We start from the raw sequence: 24251 nt of genomic DNA, 5'->3' as shown, positions 1-24251 counted from the left end.
GACAAGTACAGGTGTACTATCCAAGTTCTATTATTAAATTCACATCCACATAAAGATATGAATTCAAATTTGAAGGATAACGAAGTTTCTCAGAAATACATGGCATTTGATGTGGTCAAGTCATTATAATAGGGATATTCATGACCACAACAGTTTTCTGCCAAGTAAAATATCATGACAATATTTTCATCAAATGACTGTGGCTCCTTTACATTCAGAACTACAAAAGCATTTAAGAGACTTCATCTGTTTCGGCTTTGATGTTGTTGTTGTTTTTTCTTATCCTTCGCATTTTTCTTTCCCCTTTCTCTCTACTTATATCCTTCTATCTTAAATACCTTCTTAAACAATGTGATTCTTAATTGAAAACACCTGTGCAGACTAAGAAACCAAACAGATGTCCGCTATCCAATGCTTTTACCACCCCACCAGCGTCCCTGCACATACTCTGTTCCAAGACAATCAAACCGGGTGCACTATTGTCGGTAGTTATCATGGTTGGGAAGGTAACCAGCAATATCCAGTGTCCATATAGATGAGTCTCAGACTTCTGTAACCTATGTGAAGTCTACAGTCTATGGCCTTGTTCGAATACTCTTAAAATATTAATGACATTTTGGACTTACCCAGGACTCCATTAAGACTCCATACTGTTTAATCTGTAGGTGCTACATAACAAATATTGGTGTCATATGAAGCTTTACCGCATGCTCTGTAATATGAGTAGTATTTTGATTTCAATAAAACAATTATTCCATTCATAAATGAATATAGACCGGTTGGCGACCACTGCTCTACAGGCATATCAAGTTCCAGAGTGGGATCTCTGCTACTTTTAGAGTATGATCCAATGTGTAAGCATTACCAACAGAGTGAATGTGAAAATGGATTCAAAACACAGTGAACCAACAGATCCTCCCCTCTCAGGGCTGGGTGTCTCAGGCTCTGCACACTCTTGGATTGCATCATACTTTGCAGGTCGCTCCAACCAGGTGACTTGGAGATTATCTGAGTTTGCACCATATGCTCTCACTACTGATGTTCCCCAGGGCTCGGTTCTAGGCCCTCTCCTCTTATCGCTATACACCAAGTCACTCAGCTCTGTCATATCCTCACATTGTCTCTCATCATTGCTATGCGTATGACACTCAACTACTTTTCTCCTTCCTCCCTTCTAACACCTAGGTGGCGACATGCATCTCTGTGTGCCTGGCAGACCTCAAGCTCAACAAAGCTGCTCTTCCTCCCAGGGAAGGCCTGCCCACTCCAAGACCTCTCCATCATGGTCCACAACTCCACAGTGTCCCCCTCCCAGAGTGCAAAGAACCTTGGAGTCACACTGGACAACACCCTGTCATTCTCTGCAAACATCAAAGCAGTGATTCTCTCCTGCAGGTTCATGCTCTACAACATCCTTAAAGTACGACCCTTCCTCACACAAGGCTCTTGTCACCTCTCGTCTGGACTACTGCAACTCTCTGTTGGCTGGACTCCCCGCTTGTGCCATCAGACCCCTGCAACTTATCCAGAATGCCGCAGCCAGCCTGGTGTTCAACCTTCCCAAGTTCTCCCATGTCACATCGCTCCTCCGCACACTCCACTGGCTTCCAGTCTAAGCTCGCATCCAATACAAGACCCTGGTGCTTGCCTACAGAGCAGCAAGGGGAACTACCCTTCCTACATTCAGTCTATGCTCAAACCCTACACCCCAGCCTAAGTTCTGCCAACTCTGGTCTCTTGGCCATCCAACCCCTACACGGGTACCCCAAAGGTGGAACCAGCTTCCCCTGAAGAGTCCCTGCCATCTTCCGAAAACGTCTGAAACTCTACCTCTTCAAAGAGTATCTTAAATTATTTCCCCCCCCCCACATAAAAAAAAACGAGCACTGATCTTGAGGGAAAATGTACTTGCAATGACTGTGATATGTAGTTGTCTCACCCAGCTATTTTAAGATTAATGCACTAATTGTAAGTCGCTCTGGATAAGAGCGTCTGCCAGAAGACTAAAATGTCAATATAAATGGTTGCCCTCTGCTGGTGATTTGCAGGATATACAATGATACAAGTAAAAGGAGGGCTGTGATTGGTTACATTACATACTACGACAATTTCTCTGCATAACATGGGCAATAACTTTATAACTAGCAGAGATCCCACTCTGGAAATGTTATATGCCAGTATAGTATATTATGTTCAACAATATATTGAACAATTAGCCAAATCAAAAATGTAATATTTTCAATATTCATGTTTATATTTTTCCATATTCATATATTAATGTAAGAAATAAATATGAAATGAAGATACTACTCAAATTACAGAGCAAGCAGTAAACCTTCATACGACACCAATTTGTGCATTGTTCACACCTACAGATGAAACATTTTAGAGTCTTAAAGGAGGCCTGAGTAACATAACAGATTTTAACAAATGTTCCAACTTCAACTAATTATTTGCAAATGTCAAATATATGTCAACAGTCCTTCCTCCAAAAGGACCCTTGTATGGATTACATTTGTTGGAAAATCCGCCAAAAAATTGTATTTTCTTGTTCTGGTTCATGAGGAATAACCCAGTAGGTGTACGCTGTCCGCTGCAATGCTTTCACCAATTATTCATTGTCATATTAGTGATTACTTCAAGGAATTAAGGACGGAAGGATGCATTTTATGAGTAATCGAACAGGGCCTGTATGTGCAGTCTTTTATTGAGAGAGTGTTAGGTTTGTTGAGATTCCAAGCTCTCCCTTGATCCACTCATGAAGGCTAGAAGTCTCATGTTGGTTCACATTGTGTTTCCATCGTACGTGAAAGAGCTAATTGTGTGGTGCAATCACAGTGTGACATGATGACTGACTAACGCATTAGCCATCGCTTGATTGATAGAGCAGTCGCCGCAGCGTCTGTGCTCAGGCACGAGCACGACGTGCACACAGGCATGCATGCACCCACACGAACACACTGACACACACACCTCGCCCCCGGTGATATTGAGGAGCCAGGTCGCGGGCTGTTCAAAACGTTTTGATGAGGAGGGTCTGTTTCACGACTGCTTCACTGTCCAGTGAGCTGACACAGATACAGCTGGCCAGGGTGGAGCTAAAAGGGGGTACAGAGGGAGTTGAAGGACATGGATCACTGCCAACGCATTTCATACATAGCACATATCTTACAAGTGCAGCTGAGAATTAGACATAGGGGGCCCACTGCCCACCCCTCCATCTACCTGCCTAGGGCTCCCTGTCTCTGGCTTAGCCACCACATAGCCAGCCCTCTGACTGGCTGTCTGCCCTTGCTACCTCCCCTTTTCCCCTGTTACCTCTCTTCTTCTCTCAACCTTTCTCTGTTTAACATAATTTTTTTAATGACTACCCCATTTCTGTACCCCACACATACAATTATCTGTAAGGTCCCTCAGTCGTGTAGTGAATTTCAAGCACAGATTCAATGACAAAGACCAGCTTTCCAATGCCTCGCAAAGAAAGGCACCTATTGGTAGATGGGTAAAAAAAACTAAACAGACATTGAATATCCCTTTGAGCATGGTGCAGTTATTAATTACACTTTGGATGGTGTATCAACACACCCAGTCACTACAAAGATACAGGTGTCCTTCCTAACTCAGTTGACGGAAAAGAAGGAAACCGCTCAGGAATTTCACCATGAGGCCAATGGTGATTTTAAACCAGTTACAGAGTTAAATGGCTGTGATAGGAGAAAACTGAGGATGGATCAACAACATTGTAGTTACTACACAATTCTAACCTAAATCACAGTGAAATGAAGTAAGCTTGTACAGAATAAAAATATTCCAAAACATGCATTAAAATTACATTACGATTACATCAAATTGTTAATCTAGCTCTATGCTGTTTGGCTGTAATGCTACATCTCACAGCTGTAACCGCTGCCAAAGCTGATTCTAACATGTATTGACTCAGGGAGTTGAATACTTATCTAATCAAAATATATTACTGTTTTATTTCCATTAACATATTTAAAAACAATCATTTTTATTCCACTTTGATATTACATAGTATTTTGTGTAGATCATTGACAAAAAAAAGACAATCAATCCCTTTTAATCCCACTTTGTAACACAACAAAATTTGGAAAAAGTCAAGGGGTGTGAATACTTTCTGAAGGCAGTGTATTTTCTTTGGGTGTCTAATTTACTTCCTGTTCAGAAAGGGAGGAGAAAGACCCAGGAGAGGTCACAGGTCTCACTGTGGTTATAATTAGTAACTTCCTCTCTGTGTTAGCATTTACAAAAATACTTAGCTTCCACTCGTTTGTTTTCCTTTGCCGTTTATCTCTCTCTATCTGCTTGCGACATGTTTTGGGAGTTAACAACAACTTTGGAATCAGACGTCAGTCTTAACTCGCCCCTCATTCTACTCTCCACCCGGTTTGTAAATCATACATCCTGTTTCTTCCCAGTCAAAGCGATCAACAGGAATGGATAAGTAGTGCCCAAAACTAATGCAGCGCCACATTAGCTTCATTGCCCTCTTTAAGGGCGGCAGGTAGCTTAGTGGTTAAGAGCGTTGTGCCAGTAACCGAAAGGTCGCTGGTTCTAATCCCAGAGCCGACTAGGTGAAAAATCTGTTGATGTGCCCTTAAGCAAGGCGCTTAATCCTAATTGCTCCTGTAAGTCGCTCTGCAAAATGTTAATCAAAACAGTTTTCAATGTAAAAGCCAATATCAGCCCCTGTCAGGTATCACTAAGCCCTGAGGTGATAACGATCAGCAAAAGTCCTCCAGCGCCCTTTCATCCTCCCCAAGAGCCACTCTAAATAACACCAGGTTACCAAGGATGGGCCGACTGAAGACTGACTCATGCACACTCTCCGTGCTGTGACTGGCCTAGCTTCCCTTATAGCTGTCATAAAAATCCCCTTTAAATCATCCTAGCGTGCCACCAAAGTTACAGGAGTTACTGCTAGTGTGTGGTGGGGTGGTGATTGGTGAGTTGTGAGTGAGTGGTGGGTGGTGAATGGTGGGTGGTGGTTGGTTGGTTGGTTGGTGGGCGGGTGGGTGGTGGTGGTGGTGATGGGGAGAGTTCCAAACCTCTCTACCAATAACAGCTAGTTTTCAGTTTTCCCTCCCCACTCAGACCACTCCCAGACAGTCCTAGCAATATTCTTGCTTGAGAAATGGTTATTTGCTAAGGAGCTATTTTTGTTTGTTTTTACTACTTTAATTGAAAACAATCACAGTACGGTACTTAATTGTTACAGAGAAATTATTTGATATTGAGATAAAAACGGCTGCATTGGACCTTTAATATGGCTAATTAAATGTTTTAATTAAATGTTTTAATCAAGGATTGTGTTGGTATTGATCCCTATCTATGGCTGGGGAGAGAGTGTTAGCCCTCTCCTGATTATTCCTGCTCCGCCAGAGCTGTCACTCTCCACTCTCCCACCGCAGTCATCCCATCAGCCACTGCTGCTGCTGCCGCACGCCGCCGGGCGGGAGGACCGGTAACAATAGGGAGCTGAAGTCATCCTCTGAGTTAGTCACTTGTCGACTTCTATTGACACGTCCATTCTTTGATTAAATAATTACCTAAGTGCCATAAGCCGCTCTGATTGAGCCATTGGCTGTTACATGCAGTGGTCACCTCCTTGGGTATGATTAGCTCAGCTTTTGCATGCCAGGCAGACATGAACTGCTCTCTCTCTCCATCTGTCTGTCCTGGATTCTTGTTGTTCTCTATGCCTCCTCTAGATCTGACTTGACTCAGAGTGGGGGGTGTGGATGCAGACAGACACAGACAGGCAGACAGACACACACACAACCACCCACATTCCGGAACCTGTCACTGGGGTTACATACCCACCCCTCGCTCTGAACCTCCTCTGCCCTCCTGACCCCATGACAGGTACATGGTGGAACACAAGAGTGAGAGGAGAGACCGTGAGAGCAGGTCTACATCTCAAAGATGTGGCCTCTCCATAGGTACCTGTCTACTCCTCCTGATTCCTCCTGGCTCCTGGGGACGTCTCCGCCTCCAGCCTGCCTCTCCCAGGAAGCCATAACTCTCTATTTTTTAGGAAGTGAGGTGTGTCTGGAGTGCTCTCTGCGTCTGTCTGGGAGGGAAACAGGAGAACAAGAGGTCAGACAAGCTTGGGACCACTTCTATCATGCATTATGGATGACGACTGGCATGTGCTTGAATATTTACATTTGTCTGAAGGTGATGCAAATAGAGAAGAAAACTCAAGTTGAGACAGAGCAATCTGTGTTTGTCTGTCAAGAAAGGCTCCCTCACAAACAGTTAGGCATCGTGCCAATCCTGAACATAAAAATAATCATGATTAGTACACCAAGTGAATAATTTGCATGGAAGCATTGATTTGATCAAGATCCAAAAATATGTCATAAGTGTAGTAATTTATCATATTCATGGTTTCCACGTTTTAATCACGATATTGTTGAACATTTGTTTGTTATGATTTAACTGGATAGAACCCAAATGCAGACAAGTACACCAAGCCAGAGAAGTTAACAGGTTTATTATAATGTTCAATAGTCCAGGTTTCCAATAAATGGGGAAGAGCAAGTCCAGGTTACAGGGAGGGTACAGATCCAGGTCAGGGCAGGTGTGGTACCGTAATGTCCTAGTGTCCGTGGTGAGTCCAAAGGAGAGGCCCGATAGTGGAGAGCAGGATGGTGGTGGCAGGAGTGAAGCGGAGGCAGGAGTCAGGTTCCAAATATCTGTGGCACAGGAGAAAAAGTAAATAAACAGTCCAAAAAACACAAGAGCGAAAACAGACAGGTTGAGTCGGCAGCGAGACTAACATGGTTGTCTTGACTATGATCTGACGATGAGTGGTAAGTTTGACCGGGTCTTAAAGGCTGAGGTGATTATGGTGAATGAGCTGCAGCTGGAACCCTGACTCCCGCACACCAGACTTCACTCCTGCAATCAAGGATAGACAGAGGGGAGGGAGAGAGCAGAGAGAGCTACCTATCAGCAGTAGGCCTAACAGTACCCCCCCCTCTACGGACGCCACCTGGCGGCCGACAGGGTTTATCAGGATGTAACCTATGAAACTCACGAACCAGAGCAGGATCCACAATGAAGCTCCTGGGCACCCAGGAACGTTCTTCAGGACCATAACCCTCCCAATCCACCAGGTACTGGAAACCACGACCCCGGCGGCGAACATCCAGAAGTCGCCGGACAGTGTAGACCGGACCCCCACCCACGATCTTGGGCGGAGGAGGGGGACGAGAGGGCGGGCACAAAGGGCTAACCGACACAGGCTTAATCTGGGAAACATGAAAGGTGGAATGAACCCGTAGGGAGGCAGGAAGCTGTAGCTTAACCGCGCAGGGGTTAACAATAGACAGTATCTTGAACGGTCCTATAAAACGAGGCGCCATCTTCTTCGACTCCACCTTCAATGGAAGGTCCCGTGACTTCAGCCATACCTCTTGACCAGGAGAGTAACCGGGAGCCTGGGACCGGTGACGGTTGGCTTGCCTCTGCATGTACGCCGAAGCTCGGGACAGAGCTACCCTGGCCTTCCTCCAGACCTTGCAGCAGCGGGCGCATGTGGGACTGCACCGAGGGTACCGCAAGTTCCCTCTCTTGGGAAGGGAACAGGGGAGGTTGATAACCCAGAGCACACAGAAAAGGAGACAAACCAGAGGAAGCGTTAGTCAAGGTGTTATGAGCATATTCCACCCAGGGGAGCATGGAGCTCCATGACCCAGGGTTAGACCCAGTGACACAGCGAAGTGCGGTCTCCATCTCCTGGTTCGCTCTCTCGGCTTGCCCGTTGGTCTGGGGGTGATATCCAGAGGACAGGCTGGATGTAATGCCCAAAGCTTTACAGAAAGCTTTCCACACCTGGGAGACAAACTGGGGACCCCTGTCAGAGACAATATCCGTGGGTAGACCATGAGAGCGGAACACATGTTCAACCAAAATATCAGCCGTCTCTCTGGCAGTGGGCAGTTTAGGTAGGGCCAAAAAATGAGCGAACTTAGAAAAACGATCAATCACCGTAAGAATGACAGTCTTACCAGATGAGGGGGAAGTCCAGTGACAAAATCCATAGCGATATGCGACCAGGGCCGGCTGGGTATAGGTAGAGGTCGTAGATGACCAGCGCTGGCCTGGGTGGAGTTTTTACTTCGTGCACATACCGTACAAGCAGCAATGAAGGCTCGAGTGTCCGCCTCCATCGTGGCCCACCAGAACTTCCGTCGCACAAAGTCAAGGGTCCGCGAAACTCCAGGGTGACAGGTAAGGGGAGACGAGTGAGCCCACTGAAGTACCTGGGAGCGAGCAGACTCAGGGACAAACATCCGGTTAGGAGGACCCCTCCCAGGGTCAGCTTGATGATGTTGAGCCTGTCTAACAATCCCCTCGATGTCACATGTGATGACTGCAATACTGCAGGTAGGAGGCAAAATGGGTTCAGGGTTACTACCAGTATCCACAGCCGAATGAACACGAGACAGGGCGTCAGGCTTGACGTTGCGTGACCCAGGACGGTAAGACAGAGAAAAATTGAATCTCCCAAAAAATAGTGCCCACCTGGCTTGACGGGGTTGAGCTGCTTCGCTGACTGGAGGTAAGCCAGATTCTTATGATCCGTCCAAACGATGAAGGGTTGTTCCGCCCCCTCCAACCAATGTCGCCACTCCTCGAGAGCCAGCTTAACGGCGAGCAGTTCACGATTTCCAACATCATAATTCCTCTCTGCCTGAGAAAGTTTCCTTGAGAGAAAAGCACAGGGATGCAGTTTGTTATCTTCAGGAGAACGTTGTGACAACACTGCACCTACCCCAGTGTCGGATGCATCCACCTCCACGACAAACTGGCGGTCGGGGGTCCGGCTGCATCAGAATGGGAGCCGAGGCGAGCGATGTTTCAGTTCTTCGAACGCTGATTCGGCCCCTTCATTCCAAGCGAACGGTCGTGAGATGGAGGTGAGAGCGGTGAGTGGCGCCGCAATGCGGCTGTAGTCCTTGATGAACCTCCTATAGAAGTTCGCAAACCCCAGGAATCGTTGAAGTTGTTTGCGGGTAGAGGAGCTGGCCAGTCCGTGACAGCAGAGATCTTAGCTGGGTCCATCCGCAGCTCCCCCTGAGCTATGATGTAACCCAAAAAGAGGTCTCAGACACATGAAATTCACATTTCTCCATCTTCACAAACAGTTTGTTCTCCAACAACCTTTGCAACACCTGGCGCACATGCAGTTCATGTTCCTGGGAGGACTCTGAGAAAATCAAGATATCATCCAGATAGACAAAAACAAACCGATTCAACATGTCCCCGAAGGACATCATTGACTAGTGCCTGAAAAACAGCAGGGGCATTAGACAACCCAAAAGGCATAACCCGATACTCAAAATGTCCCAAGGGTGTGTTGAAGGCAGTCTTCCATTCATCACCCCTTACGAATGCGCACCAGGTGATACGCATTTCGTAGATCCAGTTTCGTAAAGATGGTAGCACCATGAAGGAGGGAAAAGCAGAATTAATCAAAGGCAGAGAATACTTGTTCTTAATGGTGATGTTGTTAAGTCCACGGTAATCAATACAGGGTCTGAGGGTCTTATCCTTCTTAGCAACAAAAAAGAATCCCGCTCCTACAGGTGACGAGGAAGGACGCATAATACCTGCCGCCAAGGAGTCCCGAATGTAGTTCTCCATAGCCTCCGTCTCCGGCCGGGAGAGATTGTACAGGCGACTGCTGGGGAGCGGGGCTCCTGGCTGGAGGTCAATGGCGCAGTCGTAAGGCCGGTGAGGAGGAAGAGAAGTAGCTCTGTGTTTGCAGAAAACGGATGCCAGGTCATGATACACGTCAGGAACAGCAGAAAGATCCATGGACTCCAGTGGAGGTTGAGGCACAGCACTGGCAGGAGTCTGAGCAGAACACAAACAATTCACATGACAAAATGTGCTCCATGAAACAATGCTACCTGTCACCCAATCAATGTGTGGATTGTGTTTTATGAGCCAGGGGATACCAAGGACCAGGGGAGTCTGTGGGCAGTCGATAATATGGAATTGAATGTTCTCCTGATGATTTCCCGACACTCTAAGACAAACAGGAACAGTCTGATGGGTAATGCGGGTCAACAATTGTCCATTTAGACCCTTAGCCTGCAGCGGACAGTCCATAGGAACAGTCTCCAAATCCATTTGTTGAGCCCACTCTCTATCCAAAAAGCTTTACGTCGGCACCAGAGTCAATCAGCGCACTAACAGAGAAATTCTGGGACTGCCACTGGAGGGATGCCTGGAGCAGAATGCGGGGAGAAGAGGAAGAATCCGCTGCTCGGCTCACCAAAACTTCTCCCATAAATGATGAGCCGGCCCTTTTCCCCGGACGAACTGGGCAGGAAGGAACGAAATGACCAGCTTCTCCACAATACAGGCAGACCCGAGCCTGAATACGACGTGCACGCTCCTCTGAGGACAACCGTGCACGACCCACCTCCATGGCTTCGGGTTCAGTGCTCCTCGTATCGACTCCGGGAAGACACGGCTCTCTCCGTAGGGACGATGCAGGGAGGAGTTTGTTGATGACAGACAGGTTGCTTGGAACTAACACTCCTCTCCCCGGCGGCGCTCCCGAATCCGATTATCCAACCTGATAGTGAGTGAAATAAGATTATCCAGCGTAGGCGATTCATCATATGACACCAATTCATCTTTTAAAGTCTCAGACAAAGCATTGATGAACACTCCTTGTAATGCCTCGTCATTCCAACCACTCACTGCTGCTAAAGTCCGAAACTCCACTGCCATCTCCGCCACACTCACGAGCCCCCCTGCCGAAGAGAAAACAACCGTTTCGCAGCCTCCTTGCCTCGTACGGGGTGGTCAAAAACCTTCCTCATCTCCGTGGTGAAGGCCACGTAAAGCGTTGCAAATGTCCGACTGACTCTCCCAGACCGCGGATCCCCAGGCACGAGCGGAACCGCTAGTAGAGTTGATAAGGTAGGCAATACGGGCTCTTTCTGAGGCGTAGGTGAGTGGCTGTTGTTCAAACACTAACGAGCATTGAGTCAAAAAATCGCCACAGGTTCCCATGTTCCCGTCATAGCGCTCTGGAGCAGGAACAAAAGGCTCTCTGATCTGGGCTGAAGGGGTAGTAAGGACAGACACTTGATTGGTGAGTAATTGAACCTGATTAAGCAGCACCTGACTGTCCTCAGCAATCGTCTTAAACAGGGTATCATGTTGGCCAAGTAGAATGCCCTGATTGGCTATGGCAGTCCAAATTTGAGTGCACTCTGGGGTGGTATCCGAGCTACTGTCTGCTGGGTTCATGTTGGTCAGATCATACTGTTATGATTTAACTGGATAGAACCCAAATGCAGACAAGTACACCAAGCCAGAGAAGTTTTAACAGGTTTATTATAATGTTCAATAGTCCAGGTTTCCAATAAATGGGGAAGAGCAAGTCCAGGTTACAGGGAGGGTACAGATCCAGGTCAGGGCAGGTGTGGTACCGTAATGTCCTAGTGTCCGTGGTGAGTCCAAAGGAGAGGCCCGATAGTGGAGAGCAGGATGGTGGTGGCAGGAGTGAAGCGGAGGCAGGAGTCAGGTTCCAAATATCTGTGGCACAGGAGAAAAAGTAAATAAACAGTCCAAAAAACACAAGAGCGAAAACAGACAGGTTGAGTCGGCAGCGAGACTAACATGGTTGTCTTGACTATGATCTGACGATGAGTGGTAAGTTTGACCGGGTCTTAAAGGCTGAGGTGATTATGGTGAATGAGCTGCAGCTGGAACCCTGACTCCCGCACACCAGACTTCACTCCTGCAATCAAGGACAGACAGAGGGGAGGGAGAGAGCAGAGAGAGCTACCTATCAGCAGTAGGCCTAACATTGTTTTAGGACAGATGCCCGACTAAGTGTTCTACTCAATGCATTGTCAATGGGCGCTGATGAAGATTTCATCAAAAGTGCATTACAGCGGCTTGGAAACACAAAGACATAGATGTAGAGATGCTATTTTAGGTATGTGTTTTATTGGCACATACACCGGATAGGTGCAGTGAAATGTGTTGTTTTACAGGGTCAGCCATAGTAGTACGGCGGCCTTGGAGAAAATTAGGGTTAAGTGCCTTGCTCAAGGGCACAGATTTTTCACTTTGACGGCTCAGGTATTCGAACCAGTGACCTTTCGGTTACTGGCCCAACGCTCTAACCGCTAGGCTAAATAATAACTAGGAAAATCTTTCGTCACCATTGTGATGTCGCCACATTGACTTTAGATGCACTATAATTTTAGCTGGCTAGCGTTAGCATTGCTAGCTATTTTTGACGAACTTTGCAAGCTAATGGCAACATTGCCATCTCCAAAGTAAACTTGACGACATCATAATGAACGCAAAGTTGTTTCCTACAAATTTTTTGCCTACTTTAACAATGTCATCGTATTTCCAAGCCACTATTGTGTAATTTCAACGAAACAGTCAGCCCCCGTTCAAAATGACTCTACATCAGTCTACTTTTGGGCATCAATATGTAGAACGTTGATAACAATTGCGTGGAGGTGCAACTCATGAATACTATGACTACAAACACCAGAATGCTTTGTCCTTCACAATAGTAATATAAACCTTCTGCTTTTCAACCAGATCAACATGTTTTTCTTCTCACCACTTCCAGATGGATCATATATATATCCTGTGCCTACAGTATATCCCCTCTCCTCTCCAGTGTCTGTTGGAGCTTTGGAGGAGCCCTGAAACAACATGTCATAGAGATATATTAACGATCTGCTCTCACAAAGCCGGGTTAAAAGCTTTGGGGGGCGATCCCCGTGAACTCTCCCAACACTTCCAGGCATATTATTAAAAGATAGTTTCTAATTTCTATGAGAGTAAATTGCTGCGGGTGACTCCATTGTTAAATCATGGCCGGTGGCGTTGCCCCTGGAGACAGAGATGAATTGGAGTGGGTTGGACAGTCACTTGATAATTTTTACAATGGGGTTCAGGCGATCATCCATCACTCAAGCGGCATACATGAAAGTTTTGACAGGTAGAGGTCAAGGCAATGTGGCAGAAGCCAAAGGAGATGGATGCCTTTAATTTGGGTAATGAAGAGTTAACCGTCTTGGGAGTGCGAAGAGAAGCGGTAAATGGACGAGCCATCCCATATTAAAGAAAGTCTGATTTAAATCCTCTCTGTCTAAATGGGGAGCCATCGGAACGAACACAATTCAGTGATTGACAACGAGGCCCTTCGACATAATTCCCAGCAGACAGTTCACTTAAGTTCCATCCCTTGTTAATCTCAAATATAATGAATTGCAAAACTAAGGTTAAACGTGCCAGCGTGAATTCATTATCACTAATAGATTAGTCTGTAAAATGATTTACTGTAACTTTTTTTCATTAACGGTGAATGGGTGCTTTGATTTAACGGAGATCCTCCAGGCCTGTCCGTTCCAACCATAAATCTCTTGGCTGTGGTCATAGTCCTCCTTTATGTGACCCATCTTCGCTTTACTACGGAGATGAAGAATGAATATATGTTGGAGCCCATGACCCCGCTGGAAAAATGTATATTCTGTTTTGAGTGCGCCGAACAAAAACCTCTGAAAATTATATTCATCCCGGCCTGTCATTCAAGTTCATCCTTGACCCCAGTCTTATTGTTCTGGGCTGAATGGTTAGCCGCTAGCCAAGATAACACTTAATGCCTTCTGTCGACCAGCAAAGAACTACACCATTTTTAAACACCAGGGGGATGAAATCTGCATTCCGTATTGATAGATATACTAACATTTAAATGCATGTACATACCTTCGTAACCTGTCCGTAACATTAATGAAAGGATAGGCACCTAAGCGTAATATTATTCAGTAAGAATTCCCAAAAATATAGCTCTGAGTGCTCTGCTGTATAACACTACTGGTACTTGGCTGAGGCAACTCTCCCTCTGCTTGGAGAGTAATGCTTAGATGAATGTCATACATATGTCAGCCTATTAGCCGTATACAACCCCAAGCACTGTGGCTTATACCCAATTTGCTTGACAGAAAATTGCATATAGAAATTGCATTAACGTATCGCCATTTGCAGTCTGTGTGTACAAGTGTGCCTACAGTATGAACGTGTACGTTGTGCTTCTATGTGACCTTTGTAAGGCTGCCAGCGAAAGAAGACGCCTGCAGTCTCGATGTGATGTGACAACTGACAGTTTGGTCACATGGTCTAATGACAGGTTTTAAAGCTGGGGCTACTACTAATTGGTGTGATGTGTCCATCCCATGTCCCCCCAAGACGTGACTAGCAGGATTATGCATGATTAAGGTATGGGCTGTCCAATAGCTTTAAGATCTCCAAGCATTTAGTCTCAAAGGTAAGATTAGGCTATACCCAGTGATATACATATAGAGATCATTTAGATATCTTTAGATCTGACAGTCAGAAGCTGTTGAAAGCTCTAAATGTAGCTACCTCTCTTGCTGGGAGGTGGTTTGTGGTTGAATCCCAAGCACTCTCTTGAAAGTTATAGATCACCAGACTCTCAGTCGGTGAGGCCGTGTGTTGAGTCTAAGAGAAAATGTAATATTTATGCAATCAGCTTGTTATATCAAACAGGTCAGGAACGATTCCTGGGGTTATTTTTCACGTTCTTCTGCTCCAATCTGTTTGGATAAGCTTTGCTAAACAGGTGCCAATTATGCGTTCTTCCTCTTCAAGTTTAACAGAAGGTCTAGGTCAAAATGAAATGATCAATTTATTAGCGTACCAGTGTTAAATAGCTATATTTCGCCACAGTGGTTTTATTAAACTTCAGGGGATAGAAATTCCTAAGTGTGGGGGTTTGTGTGACTTGTTTGGGCCTAAGCATCATCAACTGAGATCCATAACATTACTTCACTGGAAAGAGTAATATGTTGAACACTAGAAAATAATAAACTCAAAATGTGAATATTTATTGAACACAGATGTTTATTGCTACTTTTCGTGAGGAAATCCCTGAACACCAACTACGACCCTCTTGGGTCATTACACAATTAAACAGTGCTGTGGTCACATTGACCACATTTGCTAGGAAAACACATTCACATTTAAACAATTTCCGTTGTCAGGAGTTGAAATGATCAAAAGTGGACAAAGCTGATCCCCTTTTTTCCCTTGTTAGAAAATGTTGGTTCCACAAAACGCTCTCATGTGTTTTCATTTGTGAAGAGAGAAAGAGAGAGAGAGCGAGAGAGAGAGAGAGAGAGAGAGAGAGAGAGAGAGAGAGAGAGAGAGAGAGAGAGAGAGAGAGAGAGAGAGAGAGAGAGAGAGAGAGAGAGAGAGAGAGAGAGAGAGAGAGAGAGAGAGAAAGAAAGAGAGCGAGAGAGAGAGAGAGCTAGGTGAGAAGCTAAAGGAGCAAGAAGCGGTATCTTGTTAAAGTGAATTGTCATGTCTGCCTGACAGACACTTATAATGAAATTAGCACGCAGATATCAAAGAGGAAGTCTCTGAAATAAGAAAGGTGATACAATAGTGCCCTCAAAGCTCATCACTAAGCTAAGGATCCTGGGACTAAACACCTCCCTCTGCAACTGGATCCTGGACTTCCTGACGGGCCGCCCCCAGGTGGTAAGGGTAGGTAACAACACATCTGCCACGCTGATCCTCAACACGGGGCCCATCAGGGGTGCGTGCTCAGTCCCCTCCTGTACTCCCTGTTCACCCATGACTGCATGGCCAGGCACGACTCCAACACCATCATTAAGTTTGCCGACGACACAACAGTGGTAGGCCTGATCACCGACAACGATGAGACAGCCTATAGGGAGGAGGTCAGAGACCTGGCCGTGTGGTGCCAGGATAACAACCTCTCCCTCAACGTGATCAAGACAAAGGAGATGATTGTGGACTACAGGAAAAAAAAGAGGACTGAGCACGCCCCCATTCTCATCGACGGGGCTGTAGAGGAGCAGGTTGAGAGCTTCAAGTTCCTTGGTGTCCACATCACCAATGAACTATCATGGTCCAAACACATCAAGACAGTCGTGAATAGGGCACGACAAAGCCTAATCCCCCTCAGGAGACTGAAAAGATTTGGCATGGGTCCTCAGATCCTCAAAAAGTTCTACAGCTGCACCATCGAGAGCATCCTGACTGGTTGCATCACCGCCTGGTATGGCAACTGCTCGACCTCCGACCGCAAGGCACTACAGAGGGTAGTGCGTACGGCCCAGTACATCACTGGGGCCAAGCTTTCTGCCACCCAGGACCTATATACCAGGCGGTGTCAGAGAAAGGCCCTCAAAATTGTCAAAGACTCCAGCCACCCTAGTAATAGACTGTTCTCTCTGCTACCACACGGCAAGCCTTACCGGAGCGCCAAGTCTAGGTCCAAAAGACTTCTCAACAGCTTCTACCCCCAAGCCATAAGACTCCTGAACAGCTAATCATGGCTACCCGGACTATTTGCACCCCCACCCCATCTTTTTACGCTGCTGCTACTCTGTTAATTATTTATGCATAGTCACTTTAACTCTACCCACATGTACATATTACCTCAACTACCTCAACTAGCCGGTGCCCCCGCACATTGACTCTACACCGGTACCCTCCTGTATATAGCCTCCCTACTGTTATTTTATTTTACTTCTGCTCTTTTTTTCTCAACACTTTTTTGTTGTTGTTGTTTTATTTTACTTTTTTATTAAGAAATAAATGCATTGTTGGTTAAGGGCTGTAAGTAAGCATTTTACGGTAATGTCAAATATGTGGCAAATATTATTTTATTTTATTTTATTTTATAATCCGCTCCCACTTTTATGACAAATCTCCATCTCTTGGCTTTCTCAGAAACTGTGCTTCCTTTCTTTATTAGCTGACGTTGTAACACTTGTCTCGTAATCTCAAGCATTTCCATCGACACCAAAACTTTTCTTGAAAAGTCCCTGAAGTGGGAAGTGACATTAGAAAAGGGGGATATCTGATTTCAGGTAGAAATTGAAAAGTTATTGCCTTCAAACAGGGATGATGTCATCAGCTAACAACAGCTAGCTAGCGCTTTAAGCTATGTTATGCTACATCTTGGTGTTATCATAAAACTGTTCAACCGTGACATACTGCAAATTCACCCTCTACACATCTTTCCTCCCTACCCGATCTCATCCTCGCAATAAAATGACCCAGAATGAGGTCTTGCAACTGGAGGCATTTCTCTGGTCTGGAACACTCATTACCAACCTCTATTGATTTTTTTGTTGTTGATAGTTTTGAAATGCTCTCGTATGGAGACAGATTAGCCTTTCCCTTCCTTAGCTCTCCTCCATTGACCTTTACTGTTCAGATAGAGATAGCTGTCATAACATATGGAGGTGTGTGGATGGATTTGCAAAAGTATTGAAGGCTGCCTGAAAAATCCTTCAGAGACCTGAAGTAAAGGGCAGTGGATCCTCCTATGGAGAGAGTGAGGACCTCTGATATGGAAAGGTGAAAAATACCAGTCTATATGTGCATATGTCATACAAAGTAGAAAGGAACTGACCCTATAACTATTTAAGTTTCTTTTTTAGGTGGTAATGTTCTCTTTAAAATAGTGACATATTGCGCATATACAGTGGGGTCCGAAATTATTGACACCCTTGATAAAGATAAGTAAAGATGACTGTATAAAGTTAATAATTCAAAATACTGAGCTTTATTATATGCAAAAAAATGGGGAAATTATATTAAGCACACATCAAAATCCACAAAGAAATGTTTAATTGGCCACAAAATCAACATTTTGCAATGACCATCTCAGTCTCCGGACTTAAAATCCATTGAAAACCTGTGGTTTGAATTGAAGACGGCAGTCAATAAGCGCAGATGAAGGATATCAAGGATCTGGAAGGATTCTGTATGGAGGAATGGTCTAAGATCCCTCCCAATGTATTTTCCAAATCATAAAACATTTTAGAAAGTGAGTTATTGAAAAGTATTGAAAACAGGGGTGTCAATCATTTCGACCCATACCTTTTTGAGAAAAAAATAAGTATTACTTGTTTATTAAACAACATCTCTTTCTCTGAGCAATTGTATTATTATAAAATAATACAATTTCCCAATTTTTTGGAGCATACAATATACACTTTATTTTATACGGTCATTTTTGTTCATCATTATCAAGGGTGTCAATCATTTCAGACCCCACTGTATCTTGGGAAAAAGTGTAGATACCATAAATGTAAAACAGGACATATCTTATTTGACATCAAATGATATCCAGCAAGAAAAGCAAATCCACACGGAGAGCCTTAGCCAATAGAATTGCACATTAATCTACTATGTTGTTATGTTTAGAATTTAACATCTTTACAGTGTAAAACAAATATAAACTTTTGACTGATATCTTGACAATCCAGTTATTGGTTTTGATTGAATAGGACCCTTTTAGTGACGTCAGCCATTTCAGTTGAGCTGTTGGTTGGTTGTATGTCTTGGCAGGGGCTGGAGGCATTGATTCTCTTTCCCTCTCAGCATATTGATGAAACTCCTCTCTGGTGCTCACCTGGGAATGTATATTGTGCTGATAACTTTCAGCAATCTTATCTGGTCACTGTTTAAACAAGAGTGAAGGCTCAGATTGTCCTTTCAGGTGTTTGTCTCTCTTTTAGGGCCGCTTGATTGTTTTTGTTCTCAAGGTTACAGCCTGAAGCTTAACTGAAATATGTTCATGTGAATATTCCCTTCAAATTTTTTTGTGTTTTAGGCCTTGATTCAATCCGAAGATCTGCGCTATAGCTCGATTGAAATGTAAAGGTAATTTCCAATTGAGCCGACATATGCAGCGTTTACTGTGAATGCAGTTTACGCAAACATTGCCTTTAAATTTAAATCGAGCTAAAACGTGGATCTTCCGCGGTATGGATCTAGCTATTAGTTTGTCTATCCTTACTCTAATCCTGTGTCATTATTTTGTTTCAATTTTCTTCTGCGTTTTATTTTTCGTTATTGTTCATGACACCAGCTTTAGATGTGCCTCTCTTGTTATGATTATGCATGACAAGTTAATTCAATCATTAATGTGTGGGGATGTACCTCAAATGCATGATTGTTGCAACCAGTAAATTGTCTCATTAAAGAATCCAATAAACAGAGTGTGTATGCTAGGCTTCAGCTGCAGGCAGCCAGATACCCCATTGCATCTTGGGGGCCGACAGTAGTCATGTGACCTCAATACATTGTCATTGCTCGTGTGCAAAGCTGAATCAAGAAAATGAACAATGTCAAACAATATATGATCCATGATATTTGAAGAACCTGCAGCATCTGCATATAATACAACAAAGTGTGATAAAACCCCAACGTTTGACGTACACAATATCATTAATAATATCCCAACACAAAAAAAGAAAATGCATATTGCTACCAGAATCTAAAGTCTAATTTGGGGTTATCTAGAACCACTAATGACAGGGGGTGGAGGGCCTAACATAGTGTTGCCTGAGCTTAGCCCGAAGGCTGTGGATTCTGTGGGGCTGCTTTGAACTGTCACAATTGGGCTTGTGGTGCAAAGATCATAAACCAGTAAAACATCAGAGTACAGGATGTCTGAGAGTGACTAACCACATTGGAGCCCCCCTCTTCTCCTCTCCTCTCCACACTGACTGGCCTGTGCTGAACACAATCTTATCTAACTGAGGAGGACATGCCTGGGCTGGTCAGGCTCCTGGCTAGACTGAAAACAGTCCTGCACTTCTTATAAATCATGATTTGCAGCCGCCAGGTTCAAATGTAATAAACAAATCGCAAATCACACTCTCTCAGTATTGGTCAGTTAAATCTTACGCAACAATCATTCTATAGGCAATTCAAACTAGTTTTCCTAACTGAAAATCAACTAAAACACATTACATTTTTTTCATAAGGTAACATAGTTGTTTTATGCATACTATCCACACAAGTGAAAGTTATCCTAAACTTTCAATAGTCTATTCAATGCACAAGTGAAATTTTTCCTAATCTTTCTTTACTAATCCCAAAGAGAGAGAGAGAGAGCGAGAGAGAGAGAGAGAGGAGTCTGACCTGAAGCCATATAATCCATCAGCATTGTCCCAGTCTCTAGACTAAACACACTACCATTACACACAGCCTTACACAGAGTTTAGGGGCCCTGGAGGGATTCTCAATACATGTTTATTATCCCAAGACACAGTGTACACAAGTCGTCGGCTGTACAATACAGTAAACACCATTTTTAATGCTGATTTATAATTAGGGACCTCAGTAGGCACAGCTTAGGGGGATGACAACAGGTGACGTGACAATGTGCTTAGGACATGACTGCTCTCCGATGATCTTACCACCTCCCACTTCCCTCTCTGGGTTAGAGCTGAAGGCTGTACACAGAAACAGGAACGTCAGTATGTTTTCTTATTGAATTTCAACAGTGGCTCACTGTACAAGTGGTGATGCAGGCCTACTACTCTTGCGCAATTCCCTCAAGGTTATGGGTGTGTTTAATCATTGTGATTTTACATTTGACAGTGTAGGTTGCCTCTGTGACATTATATATTAAGAAATGCATGGGTGACTCCTGAGTGGCTGGCCTCTGAGCTGAGGGAGTATATTGCAAGGACAAGTGCACACAGGATGCGAGCCGAGCTTGGCCCTCGATAGTGTTTGTGTACTCCGTGCGACAAACATTCCAGGGAGCGCTTAGCTGTTTACATTCATGACAAGATACTCCAGTCTCAAGTATCTGCTAAGCATCAGGACCTTGAGAGAGGGGCGACATCAAGGAGGTCAACAAAGAATCTGACACCCTGGAGATACATTTGCATTGAGTCGAGAATGTTAGACAACAACATGGCAAAAATGGGTCTCTGTCCTTCGGCCAAACCAAAACATCACTGGGATCCTTCTAATTGTGAGAGGTTCCTCTGTTATTTGGAGTGAGAGGAAAACACTGTGTACTGGTTTGTGAGTAATTCAACCACAGGTAGTGACAAACACTATAATTAATGTTTGGCAGCTGGTATGGCCTGTTTTAGAATCATCTCACATATTGAAACAACTAAATGGGACAAAGTAACGTGAAGAACCACTTATTTCAGTAAAAGTAAGGCATTTTGTTTAGTAGTTGTGTATACGGCGTCAATTAATAAAATAAAGTGTTACTTGAAGCCACAAACACCATGAAAAGGGTCTCAATAGTGTAAACTGAGGCAGCAGGTGTAACTTACTACAGTAATAACACTGTCCCTATCGGTGCATATCAGCAGTTTCCATAGGCATGAATACGCTAAGAGAACTATCTCCCTGAGACTCATTCATTCCATCAGATTACCATTAAGTAACTCCACTGTATTGGCCTGAAAACAAACCATTCACAAAACACATAGCAATAAACACTCTACCCTTTGAATGATATAGGATAATTTGCATCTATATGTTTCACCAAAACAACTCTCTTCCCACCCACCTCCAACACGTCTATTGTGAACCCATCAGATAGCTGCTCACAGAAGCACCCACCTGTCTGGAGGCTATGCAGAGGAGATGGATCCTGTGCATTTTGAGCATCAGACAACCCCTAGTGAGGGTTAGTATTGATCCAACGCTCCACTGCTCCTTTGTGAGAGCAGCAGCTGCTTCAGGAGCCTTTTAGATAAGCATGGGGGAATTATTATTTATCTTATTTTTTAAGCTTTCACTGTTCCTACACGAAAACGTTAACTTCATTTAACATTCCATTGCTTTGGAATAAAAATGTTGTGGTTGTCTCCCTCCTGAACACGAAACGGCATATAAACATTATCATCTGACTTTAGGCATTAGTGAGAAAACAGCTTGATAGATTTCTAACTCAACATTTTAAATAATCTATGGGTAAAAACCCACCAGCAGCACACTTTAGGATGTATACCTGTCCTTTCGCTAAAGCTTCACTGATCATTATGTTATTTGTCACTGTTACCAGGTAGAAGTCACCGCCACCAGTCTCCCTGCCTATACAGTATGTCACTGAGCCACGCATGGCGCAGATTGCGCTCCCAGGGAACTATCATAGCCCCTGCCTGGGCTGACTCTGCATTGTTGGAAAAGGACTGTCACGCCCTGACGTACGGAACTCTTGTATGTTTAGTCAGGGTGTGCAAGTCTATGTGATGCATTCTATGTTTGTGATCTAGGTCTTGTGTTTCTATGTTTGGCCGGGTGTGATTCCCAATCAGAGGCAGCTGTCGCTCGATGTCTCTGATTGGGGATCATACTTAAGTAGCCTGTTTGCCTACTATGTTTGTGGGATCTTGTTCCTGTGTTTGGCTTGTATTGTGTATAGCCTTGGACTTCACATCACGTTGGTTTGTTGTTTTGTCGTTTGTGTTTATATGATAATAAACATGTTCACATCGCACGCTGCACCTTGGTCTGACCCGTTCTTCAACGTTCGTGACAGAAGATCCCACCAAAAATGGACCAAGCAGCGTGCCCAGGAGCAGCAGACACCCTGGACACAGGTGGGGAAGAGTTTTTGGACATGGGAGGAGATTTTGGCAGGTAAAGGACCCTGGGCAAAGGAGGAGGCCCAGGCAGGAGAGAAACACAGAAGGCGTCGGCCGAGGAGGAAGCCCGCGAGACAGCCCCAATAAAAAAATTTCGGGGGGCTAAAAGGGTGGTCGGGAATCGATAGAGAAGAGCCCCGACCACTGCACTCGTGGGGGCTCAAGGAGGAGTCCTCACTTGAGGAGGACTGGGCGCGGAGAGTAAAGGACTGGTACAGTCGTAGACCTCCAGCGCCGGTTCCCAGTCCGGTATGCCTCGTGCCTGCTCCCCGCACCAGGCCAGTGGTGCGTGTTCCCAGCCCGGTACGCCCCGTACCTGCTCCTCGCACCAAACCAGCGGTGCGTGTCGCCAGCCCGGTACGCCCCGTACCTGCTCCCCGCACCAAGCCAGTGGTGCGTGTTCCCAGTCCAGTACGGCCCGTCCCTGCTCCTTGCACCAAACCAGTGGTGCGTGTCGCCAGCCCGGTACGCCCCGTACCTGCTCCCCGCACAAGGCCAGTGGTGCGTGTTCCCAGCCCGGTACGCCCCGTACCTGCTCCTTGCACCAAACCAGTGGTGCGTGTCGCCAGCCCGGTACGCCCCGTACCTGCTCCCCGCACAAGGCCAGTGGTGCGTGTTCCCAGTCCAGTACGGCCCGTCCCTGCTCCTTGCACCAAACCAGTGGTGCGTGTTGCCAGCCCGGTACAGCTGCACCTTGGTCTGACCCGTTCTTCAACGTTCGTGACAAGGACCCGTAAGTAAGCATTTCACTGTTAGTCTACACCTGTTGTTTACGAAGCATGTGTCAAATACAATTTGATCTCATTCACAGCCAATAATGAGACATGCTAATGAGCAGGCCGGCCGGCCGCCCTGCATGCTTTCCATTAAGCAGTGCTGTGATTCATGCTCTGTTCTGCAGGAAACCATCATGCCCGGTGCATTGTGGGTCCAGAGATAAACTGATGAAGTCTTTTTATAGTATCAGGGAGATTTGATCTTTCTCTCTCATTTCTCGGCCTTGTGGGGTAGGGAACGAGAGATGACCTGCTTATGGTGTGCGTGTGAATGAATTCAATTTTGGCCTCATGCAATGTAAAGTACATGTGGTCTACTTGAATTCATATTGAACATGTTATATCATATTTAAAACCTTGTTTTCGTGTAGGTTTTCACACCCTCTGTTATTCATTTATTCAGCTGTATACGGCGGGGCGGCAGGTTGCTTAGTGGTTAAGAGCGTTGTGCCAGTAACCGAAAGGTCGCTGGTTCTAATCCCCGAGCCGACTAGGTGAAAAATCTGTCGATTTGCCCTTGAGCAAGGCACTTAACCCTAATTGCTCCTGTAAGTCGCTCTGGATAAGAGCGTCTACTAAATGACTAAAATGTAAATGTATACTAATCAATTGGAAGTATATCTACTGATCACTACCAAATACTATTTAATAATAGGCTTGCAGATAGGCTTACAGATTGCACTGGATAAGGCTGTTTAAGGTCTATACATCAACATCATGCTCTTAATGCATTCAAAACATCAGGGTAAGTTTCAATGTTGTGTATATAACCATAAAATGAATACATCCTGGAAAGAACACCCGTGATACATCCATTTGCGTCAGCCTCCTGAGGCTCTACCTAGTACCCCAGCAGCACATACTGTATATCTGATAAGGCTTAATAAGCACAGGGTCGTCATGATAAAGCATTTCATCAGTATCTCTGTCTCGAAGAAGAAGAGCCTCACTGTCTGCTCCAAGGATGGGAAATGAA

This window comes from Coregonus clupeaformis, chromosome 25 (genome assembly GCF_020615455.1).
Source record: "Coregonus clupeaformis isolate EN_2021a chromosome 25, ASM2061545v1, whole genome shotgun sequence".
NCBI classification, from domain to species: domain Eukaryota; kingdom Metazoa; phylum Chordata; class Actinopteri; order Salmoniformes; family Salmonidae; genus Coregonus; species Coregonus clupeaformis.
The sequence above is the reverse complement of the archived record's forward strand: the minus strand, read 5'-3'. Positions refer to the sequence as shown.